This window comes from Nelumbo nucifera, chromosome 3 (assembly GCF_055504915.1).
Source record: "Nelumbo nucifera cultivar China Antique chromosome 3, China Antique-T2T, whole genome shotgun sequence".
NCBI lineage: Eukaryota > Viridiplantae > Streptophyta > Magnoliopsida > Proteales > Nelumbonaceae > Nelumbo > Nelumbo nucifera.
Genome location: NC_142651.1, coordinates 67,156,887 through 67,167,935, shown reverse-complemented (window position 1 = coordinate 67,167,935; position 11,049 = coordinate 67,156,887).

Sequence of the window (11,049 nt, the reverse complement as noted above, 5' to 3'; positions counted from 1 at the left end):
ACCCCCCCCCCCCCCTCCTTTTGGCCTCAAATTGCAATTTTTAAAATTTTTATAAATAAAAAATGGAAAAAAAAAACATAAAATAGTGCATATATTATATGTAAAACATAATTATACACTATTTATTAATAAAATATATATTTGCACACCCCCACACACACACACATATATATACACAATTGTGTATGTATATAACTATATATTTATTTAAATATATAGAATGCTGGTGTGGAATGGACAAACTACTAACTTGCAACCTAGAGGAAAATGTGGGTAGGCCTGTAGGTTGGTTTTTGATGTGTGCGCATGCTACACATCAATTTTATTGTTTTATACACGGTTTTGATGATGATTTTCAATGATTTTTACTCTAATTGAGAAAGAATTCAGAAAACCAAGAGTGTGGGACAGTTTAGGGTGAAGAGAGTGTGAAGACATGTTGATATGGTGGAAAGGGAAACATTTCGGCCCATCAAGAAGAAGGCCCAACTGAAACCCTATGGCAGACTCCTAGAAGAAAGGCCCAGTTGAAAATCAAAAGGAGAGCACTTCGGCCCACCAAGAAGAGAGGCCCAACTGCAACCTAACGGAAACCCTATGGGAGAACAGCAGTTCGGCCTACCAAGAATAGCAGCCCAACCGCAACCCTAAGGGAGGCTCCAAAAGGCAGCTAACTTTAGAGAATTGGAGGCTGAAAAGAAGAGTATAAAAAGAATAGAAAAAGAAGGAATTAGGGTTCGGACCCCTGAAGACAAAACAGAAGAGAAGAAGTGCTAGTGAAGGAGTGAAGAGGGAGGAGGCTGTTGAAGGCGAATTGAAGAGGAAATCAAAGGTTGATGCAAAAATCTTAGGTTGTCTTCTTATTTGATTCTGCAAATTCGGTAACCTAGACTCGATTAGGGTTTCTTGGTTTCTCTTTATTGAATCTTTCTTCTCTTCTTTCTATTATGCGAATCATGATGGATTTTAATTCTGATATGTAATTAATATTTTAAGCAGATCTGATTGATTGTGATTCATTCTTGGGATTCTTGATTAGGGTTTTCGATTAATAGAGTAATCTTGGCCAAATTATTCTTGTTTCTTGGATTGCTTGAATTGGTTGAGAAAGGGTTTAGGTAATTAAATCATCTAATCAAGAAAACGGATTGAATGCATTTTAGAGATAATTTGCATGGTTCGTTTGGCATCCATTCATATCTGAATTGATGACCTTCGAATTCTTTGTTCTTAATGCATCTATGGCGATTAAATTTCTAATAGAGATATAGGAATTATTGCTCATAAATAGAGTGGGCTGTGCTCGAGAGAGGCTGCTCATACAATTAGGATTTTGCCAACCCAAGATTGATTTCACTTCGGTTGGACAGCTTAATGATTTAATTGCTAAACCGGTTCTGCTAGTTCTTGCATGCAGTAATTCTTCTCATCATTAAAGGTGGTCTGATCCAAAACTGCTTAAGGTAGTTTGCTAATTAGGAGTTAGGGTTTTCTTTGTTTAATCTATAGATTTATCAGATAACAGAAGGTTGATTCAGTACTAGTAGTTATTGGATCAATCCCCGTGCGAACGATACTCTACTCATCATTATATTACTTGATCGGCTAATGCACTTGCTAGTGTCTTCTAAGCGCATCAGTTTTTAAAACATTGGCCAATACAACTCGAGTTGGCTAGTTGTCACTAATGGTCAATCAATTTTGAGTGGCCAACTCTCCAACCTAACCAGGTCAGTTGGGTTGGCCAAACAATCTACAACCCAACTAACCAATGAAAACTCCTAATTTCAGCTAAATTAATACTCTAATGTCCAAAAAAAATAATAATAGTTTAATCTCCAAAAATTATTGAACACTTAAAGGAAAAATAGGAAAATACAATAAATACTAAAAATATATTAAATCAGACAATAAATAGTGTAATCTCCAATAATATTTTAATCCCTAATAAATATTAATCAATAAATTATAACAAAAAATACATCATTACTAAAAATAAATTTATAACTAAAATGCGATGAATCCAATAAGTACAATAAATTAAATTTAAAAAGTTAAATAACAATATTCAATCTCCAAAAAGTGAAATAATGTTTTTATTATTAGTATATTAATAATTTCAATTATTATTCTATTCAAACTTTTTTTAATTATTTATATTTTATATTCTTGTTATCGAATATTATTAAATCTATTAGAATTTATTTTGTGGTTTACATAAATTTTCTAAATTTATTTAATAATTTCGTTATTTAATCAATTTTTATTGTTTTTAAGTATATTATTTAAAACGTGATTTAGTTATTAAACTTTCTGATATTTAAAAATTAGTGATTTACAATATTATTTAGTTATTATTTAAATAACTTATATTTTATATTCTTATTATCAAATATTATTAAATCTGTTATAAGTGTTCATGTGTTCTTGATAATTTTTTTTAAGTTATTACATAATTTCGTTATTTAATATATTTTTTGTTTTTTAATAATATTTAAAATATTACTTGGTCATTTAAATAATATAATAATTTATATATGAAAATATTAATTATTTATTAAATTTAACAATCCATAAAGTTATAATTTATAGTATTATTACATAATTAGATTGTTAATTTTTCAAAACATAAAATCATTACTAATTTGAATATTATGAAATTTATAATAATTATTTTTCTACATTTAAGAAAATTTTTAAATTTATTAAATAAATTTGTTATTTTAACTATTTAAAATTTAGTTACCTTTAAAATTTCATTATTTAAAATGTTTAGAGAAGAAATTCAACTGAAGAGTAGTTCTATTTGATATTAGACGCTAGATTGAAAGAATAAGCCAAGTGGAAAAGAAAAACAATTCCTTCTTTTATGTTGTAGTTGACTATTAAAAATTTGGTAGTTAACTACTTTAAATAATTTTTCTATTTGAAGGTTCAAACAGCTATTAGCATCTTTAGAAAGCAATCTATTAGGTTAGAGAAAATTTGAATGATTTACAAGAATGGAAAAAACCCCTTATAAGTTAAAAAATGATCACTTGCACTCAATTCTTCTATAAATAATGGTGTTTAGCTTGATTCAAACCAAGGAAAATGAAGAGAAAACAACATGTTCTTTCCTTGTACATAATGTATGGTTGTTTCGCAAAGAGAGTAAGTTGAAAAGAGTCATTTTTTAAAAGATTATTGGGCTTTAATAGTTTTAAAGGAGAGAAAACAACTGTCATTGACTTTTTTTTATTTATATACATTTATTATTCATTCTTTATTTAAATTTTTTACTACCAAACTTAAAGTAGTTTGTTTATTTTTTTGTTTTAGTTGTTATTTATTTTAAGCAATTATTCGTGCTGATTACTGTTATATATTGAAGGGATAGGAGATCCATCATACGGATGGCCGAACCATGCAGGGTGGCTGGGCAAAATCTCAAAAAATTTATTTCTCCAATCCAGGAAACGTATTCCCTAATTTAGAAAAACTGCATTTTTCAAGATTCGTTCTTGAAACAAATCGGACCAGATCTAAAACCAAAAGAGGGAGAGGGATATACCTAATACGGAATGTAAGTAACTCCCAACGTAGGTGTTCGCACCCAAAGAGTTCATCAAAACCCGCCTCAACTGAAGATGACACAATATATGATGAGGCAGGATCAACAACGAGGTTCTTCAGCAAGAACCTTAATTCTTCAACAAGAATCTTGCAAGGGGTTGTGAGCACGACTTCATATTGTTTCTTCTAGAAAGAAACAATATCAAGATCTAATCCTGATCAATTCCAAGAGTGGAGATCGAATTGGGTAAGGGCACCAAGAGTTGAGGGAGAAAACTGCAGAATGCTAAATGTATATAAACTGTGGAATTCACCCTCTTATTTATACCCTTCTTTGGATCAGCTTCCTAATCCAATTAGGAAAGAGTTTCTTGGTCCAAATCTGATATTTGGATCTAGACTCTTAAGTGGATAAGACATATCTTATCCTCTTGTTGATCCTTATCAGATTATAAACCTAATCCGCCCCATTTAATTAAATCACTTAAGCCTAGTTCAAAATAGGCTTTAGGCCCATTAAGTCATATGGCTCACTTTCCCTTTTAAATGCTGCCCAGTTTGGCTCTCCTTGTATGGCACGGGACCCTAGCATTGATCTCCACAAAATCCATATGGGTTCAGCCTAACCTCTGTTACAAGGCATGGCCGAATTCACTGCTGAAGACAATGAACCCCTGAGCCCATCAGGATGGGCTCTTAATAGACCCAACATTTACACTAAATTGTCCCTGGGACCAGCCACCTTATGAAAGCCCAAGGACTATGGAATTATGTGAGACTAGCCCATCAGGTAAAAACCCTAAATGGCTTTACACTTAACCTCTCAGCCCATAATGATCAAATACTGTCCGACAAAAGAGGACCTCTCCCTTGGCTGCAAGGTATAGAGTTGCACTCTCTGCTCACATGGATACCGGGAATTAAAACCCTTTGCAAACATTTCGTGAAATCATAATATATATGTATATCTTTATATAAATATATTTTGCAAAGACAAATCTCAACAAGTTTGAAATCAACTGCCGATAGTTTAGGTTTCCATCAGAGAGAGTGCATTCCCTGATCATTCACTTTGTCTGACAAAGGAGCTGATTTTATCACTATGATCACCCACTCATGTGAATTCTAAGATAGCCACAACATACCCAGGTTTTGACCCCCACTAAGAATCTCACTTATTTGCATATCAAAGACAACCAATCCAACACCTAGTGCAGTACCATAATCGAGTCTAGGGGTTAGGTGTAACTTTCCAGTTTTGCCCATCTATCTCCAAGGTCCAAAGCATTACTAGAAAATGGTCTGGTTCTGGGTTTTAAACAAACCCACATTACATGTGCTTCAGGTCTCACCCTGGTAGCTGAGACAAGTCACCCCAACCAACTTTGCAGCACATTAGTGCCAACCTTGGCAAGATAAACCTCCCTAAGTCTATCCAACGACTGTGATGATTCTAAACTAACACGAGTCTCATAAGTGTCCAGTTCAAGGGTATTACATAGAAACACACAATGGATAACAAGAATCAATTATGCACTTTATTCATTTATAATAAATGTCAAAAGTACATCAATCTAATTGGAGCAAAGGGTATAGACTGTCTAATAGCACCCACTTGCACTTAGGTCCAATCGGGTACAAGTCTCAGTCCCAAACTGTCCACGTGTTTCTTAAACACTTTCTGTGTTAGTGGCTTGCCACATTCTCTGTTGATGTTACCTCTAATAGCAATCTCCCGTAGATCCAATGTTGTTGTACAATAGTGGAATGGGTGATGTGCAGATTTCCAAATTCCATAATGAACATTTTCATTCATTTAGGCAGCCTCATTTACGGCAATGTGCTTGGCTTGGGTTGTGGACTATTTTTCTTACTACACAGGACCCCATCATAAAGATGTAACCACATGTAGACTTTCTATCATCTGGGTCTGACTGGAAGTTGATATTAGGATACCCTATCATCAGACTTTCTCTCATTCCCTCAATCTCCTCAAGAGTCTTGGGAAACATTCCCTTTGAAAGAGTGACTCCGTGCCTAAAAGGAACATTTCCTTTCTTGGAGTTCTCCATGTTGTATCTCTTGACAATTTTGTTAATGTAAGTAGACTAGGATAATTCCATTATCCTCTTTGATCTATCTGTATAGAGTCGAAGTCCCAAGATGTAGGAGGCTTCTTCAAGATCTTTCATGGAGAATTGTTGTGAAAGCCACACTTTCACCGTAGTTAATATTCCCACATCATTCCTAATGAGTAGAATGTCATCATTCCTATAAACACAGGGCTCATCCAGATTCTGCTCAAAGTCAAACTATTTGATGGTAGAGTCAAACTGAATGTTCCAACTCCTAGAACCTTGCTTAAGTCCATATATGGATCAGTTAAGCTTACACACCATGTGTTCCTGACCTGCAGGAATGAATCCTTACGGTTGCTACATGTAGATATCTTCAGTAAGATCTCCGTTTTCCAAATCTCATAATTGTGGTGTACTGCTACAGGCAGTAGGATCCTAATGGACTTGAGCATGGCTACTAGCGAAAAGGTTTCCTCATAGTCGATTCCCTCTTTCTGAGTCTATCCTTTCGCCACAAGACAAGCTTTATAGATCTTAATTTTACCATTAGGACTCTTCTTCCTCTTGTAGATCCATTTGCAACCAATAGCTTTCACCCCAGGGGGTAGGTCTACAAGAGTCTAGACCTTGTTGGTCTCCATCGAGTCCATCTCGGCTCTCATAGCAACTACTCACTTCAAGGAATCTATGTCCAACATAGCTTTCGTATAAGTCACAAGATTTTCTTCGCTATTCATGTCTTCCATTAATTAACTTTTTGGATCATAGTTGTAACAAATTGGAGGCCTATATACCCAGGTAGACCTTTTAGGTTGGTTATTTTTTAGAGCCTATGGAACATCTCCTCATTACTGATAAGCCCATAATGACGGAAGGCCTTTAGAGAGTTCATTATATGAATCTCCCTATCACATGCACTTATATATCTAGAGGGAACAAGTTTTTACGTCCCTAGATCTGATTTAGGTCAAACCAAAGTGGCTTCCACTGACTTTCTTAAAGCCAGATTCAAATGGGCCCAAAACAGCTAGGGTAAACACACGGTTCCTCTTAGAGAGGAAGCTGATGTGGGACCTATTAAATGGGAGATTACCCAATGATCTTTAGGACACCATGGCAATGATGTGCATTCAGCCATGGGGTGCGTAGAGAGCCACTAATGAATGAACATAGGCCAAGTGCTTATGGCCCTTGTACGCAGCACATCACACATCACATACATCCGTATGCATAACAATTGATCCAATCAATCACAAAAACTGTAAAACCCTAATTAATTAAAACTAAAACATTATCAGCCCATTAAAGCTCATAATATTATCAAATAACATTATCTAGGTATATGGGCTGAACTGCAAAAGGTAGTTCGACTCATATAGTAAATATGTTGAAAATGGGCTAAAGCAGTTTTGATTCACCAAAACTGGGTTTCACAGGGGTGGGCCGAATTGCATCTTGTGATGGGCCATCAAACCACTACCCATAACTGAATTTGGGTCAAAAAACTAACCCCATCGAACCATGGGTTTGGTCCAATCAGATTAAAACATTATGATATTGATCCAATAGTTATTAGAAAAAATATTCACTAATTGTTGCTGAAACAAAATCGTTGGCAATGACAAAAATTGATTAAAACAATATGATATTGATCCAATAGTTATTAGAAAAAATATTTTGCAACACATGATTGTTGCCAAAAACCTTTAACCACGGCTCACTTTTAAGTAAAACATTTGACAACATTTTTCTTTTTATTGACAACAATTTTTTAATTGTTGCCAAGGTTCGATTTTTTCATAATGGCTTAAAATAAGGATTCTAAGTAAACCTAAGTTCCCAAGGGGACTTTTAGATCTTGACCAAGATTGAAATCATCTTGACAAGGTCAAATGCCTAAGGAGACTTTAAAACAACTATATGATTAAAACTCCAAGAGACTGGAAACTTTCTCAATGAGGTTGAGCTAGTGCCCAGGGGACTTTGACACATTTATGTGATTGATTTTTAGTGGTTGAAACTTTCTTAAGAGAGTTGAGTGCCTAAGGAAACTTTACGAAGGATTGAAAAGTGTTAGTGATTGAAAACTTTCTCAACGGGGTTGAGTGCCCAAGAGGACTTTGAGAACGATTAAAAAGTGTGGTGAATGAAAACTTTCTCACCGGGACTAATTGCCTAAGCAGACTTTGAGAATGATTATATGATTGAAAAATTTTTCAATTGGGTTGAGTGCCTAGGGGGACTTTAACAATGATTAAAAAGTGTGATGATTGAAAATTTGTAGTGATTTTCTCAATAGGTACAAAGTGTTTAGGGAGACTTTGAGAATGATGGAAAATGTGATTTGGTGAAAATAGTGATGATTGAAACTTTCTTAGCATCACTAAATTCCTGGGAGACTCCACAAAATGATTGAAAATGCGATTGATTGAAAATGGTGACAATTGAAACGACATGGCTGAGTGCCATGAGAGAATATACAAAATGATTGAAAATGCGACTAATTGAAAAAAAAAATATTATTGAAAACTTTCTCAACTTGGTTGAGTGCCCAATAGGACTTTTACAAAATGATTGAAAATATAATCGATTGAAACTTTCTTAATGTGATTGAGTGCCCTAGGAGTTTTTGCAAAATGATTGAAAATGTTAGTGATTGAAAAACTTTCTTAGCGAGGTTGAGAGCCCAAGGGGACTAAACAGTTATTTGATTAAAAGAATGTGATGATTAAAGATCTAAATAATTGGAAATTTGAAACAAATATATGATTGGAAAATGTTAAGATTATAAATCTAAATTATTAAAAGTTTTTTCAACAAAGCAGAGTGACTAGGGGTCACCTCTACTTTTAACTTTCTGTCACACTCTGTCATACATACATACATACATACATACATACACAATATTTTTATTTATATATAATAATAATAACTAATTATTATAATTATTAATTTTTAAAAAATATTTTTTTTTTACTTTTATAAAGTATTTAACTCACAATTGAGCTCGAGCTTATGAGCTTTTGACTCAAGTCTCTAGCTTGAACCAAGCTCAAGCCTCATACTGTCTTGGCGAGCCGAGCTCGAGTAACCAATTATTCGAATCGAATTGGCTCAAATCCACTCCTACCCGTGGGATCCACTTAGGGTCAAATACCTAGGTATGTTAGAGTGGTTTAGGATTTTACTTGAGTGGGTGATCATAGTGATAACATTAACCCCTTTATAAGACAAAGTGAATGTTAGGGTTTAGACTCTCTCTGATAGAAACCTAAAACTATCAATAGTGGATTTGAATTGTATTTGAAATCGGTTTTGCAAAGTGTATTTATACTTATATTATATTATTCCTAGAATCCATCTAAGCAAAGGGTGTGATACTATATTTTGCAGTTTGGGAAGAGGTCATTCCCTATGAGTAGTGTTTTGATCATTTAGGGTTGAGAGGCTAAGGGAAAAAGGCCATTATAGGACTTATAACCTGATGGGCTTTATCTCATAACAATCCATTATCCTTGGGCTTCATAGGGTGACTAAAACTAAGGATCAAATAGACTTAAGTATTGGGCCTAAACTAAGCCCAACTTGATTGGGTCAGGGGTCCATTGCCCTTGTGTAGTGAATTTGGCCTATTTCTTTCTAGACATGGGCTAATCCCATATGAACTTATGTGAGATCTCTACGGGTCCCATACTGTACAATAGTCGAGTATAAGAAACTATGCAACACCTATGTATGTGAATTAGTAAAGGAAATAGGCATAAGCTCATTACTAGTAAGACAAGTTAATGAAGTCACATAACAACTTAGGAAGTCATGTGATATGGATCGAATATGGGTATAAAAATGGGTATAATGCTTCATTCTGTTATAGGCATTAAGTTCTAATTCAAATATGATTTGGATCAAGACCTAATCTCATTAGGAGAGAGCTCTAAATAGAGATCAAACCATGCATTCTCTACACCCTTTCTTGCTCTCTTTCTCTTCTCCCTTGTTCCTAAAACCTAGTTCAAAAGACTGATCCCTCACCATCTTTGTGTTGAGTTTTGAAGAAAAACATCAGAGAAGAAGTGGTTCATACGACTAAACTGAATTCCACTAGTTGGAGTGCAATTTGACTAAAGTAGTGTTAAAGGATTGACCTCAAATTTTCAATTGTGTCATCTTTATTAGGGAGGTTGATCTAGGCTAATTTTAGGTTGAACTACCACTTTGGAAGTTGCAATTTTTTGACTCTGTATCAGGTATATTTAGATTTAATTTGGGTTTCAAATGCAATGCAATTCAACACAAGTTTGATACAGAAAATTCAGATTTTCAAATACTAAGAAATTTGTTCCTCGGTTGGACTGGTTTTTTTTATATAAATTCAGCCAGGAACCCTGACAGGTTCATACATGAAATATCAGAATTTCAGTCCTTCCAACAAGGGAATGCTCTTCATATCTTTCATCACTATGTGTCATGCTCTCTTATTGATTAGGGAGGATTTTGATTTAGAACAAAATGTAAATGGGTTAAGGAAATCGAAATTGGAGGGTGAATGTTAGTGATAAGGAATATTACACTAATTGGATGGAACTACTCCTAATTCGTGAATGAACTTCTTCATCTATACTACTTCCTTGGCAGCTTCACTTACGGCAATGTACTCAGCCTCGGTCGTGAAATCTGTTGTGGACCCTTGTTTATTGCTTTTCTAGCTAACTACACAGGACCCCATCATGAAGATGTATCCAGATGTAGACTTTCTATCATTTGAATCTGATTGCAAGTCAGCATCAATATACCCTGGGATCTGTAGTGAACTACCATCGAATGCCACACAAAACTCTTTTATCCTTCGAAAATATTTGAGTATGTTCTTCATAGCTATCCAGTGCTCCTGTCCTAGGTTTGATTGGCATCTACTTACCACACTCACGGCCTGAGCAATGTCTGGTCGAGTGCACAACATGGCATACATGATGCTCCTTACGGCCGAAGCATAGGAAACTTCCTTCATGCTCTCAATCTCCTTAGGAGTCTTGGGAGGCATACCCTTGGAGAGAGTGGCTCCATGCCTAAAAGGGACAAATCCATTCTTAGAGTTCTCCATGTTGTATCTTTCGACAATCTTGTCATTGTAAATAGATTGGGATAATCCTATTATCCTTTTCAATCTATCTCTATTGACTCAAAGTCCCAAGATATAAGAGGCTTATCCAAAATCTTTCAAGGAGAATTGCTGTGAAAATCATACCTTCGGCGTAATCAACATTCCTACATCATTCTCAATGAGTAGAATGTTGTCTACACACCAAACCAAGAACGTAACCTTGTCTCCCACTGCTTTCCTATAAACACAGGGTTCATCCAGATTTTGCTCAAAGTCAAACTGTTTGAAAGTAGAGTCAAATCGGATGTTCCAACT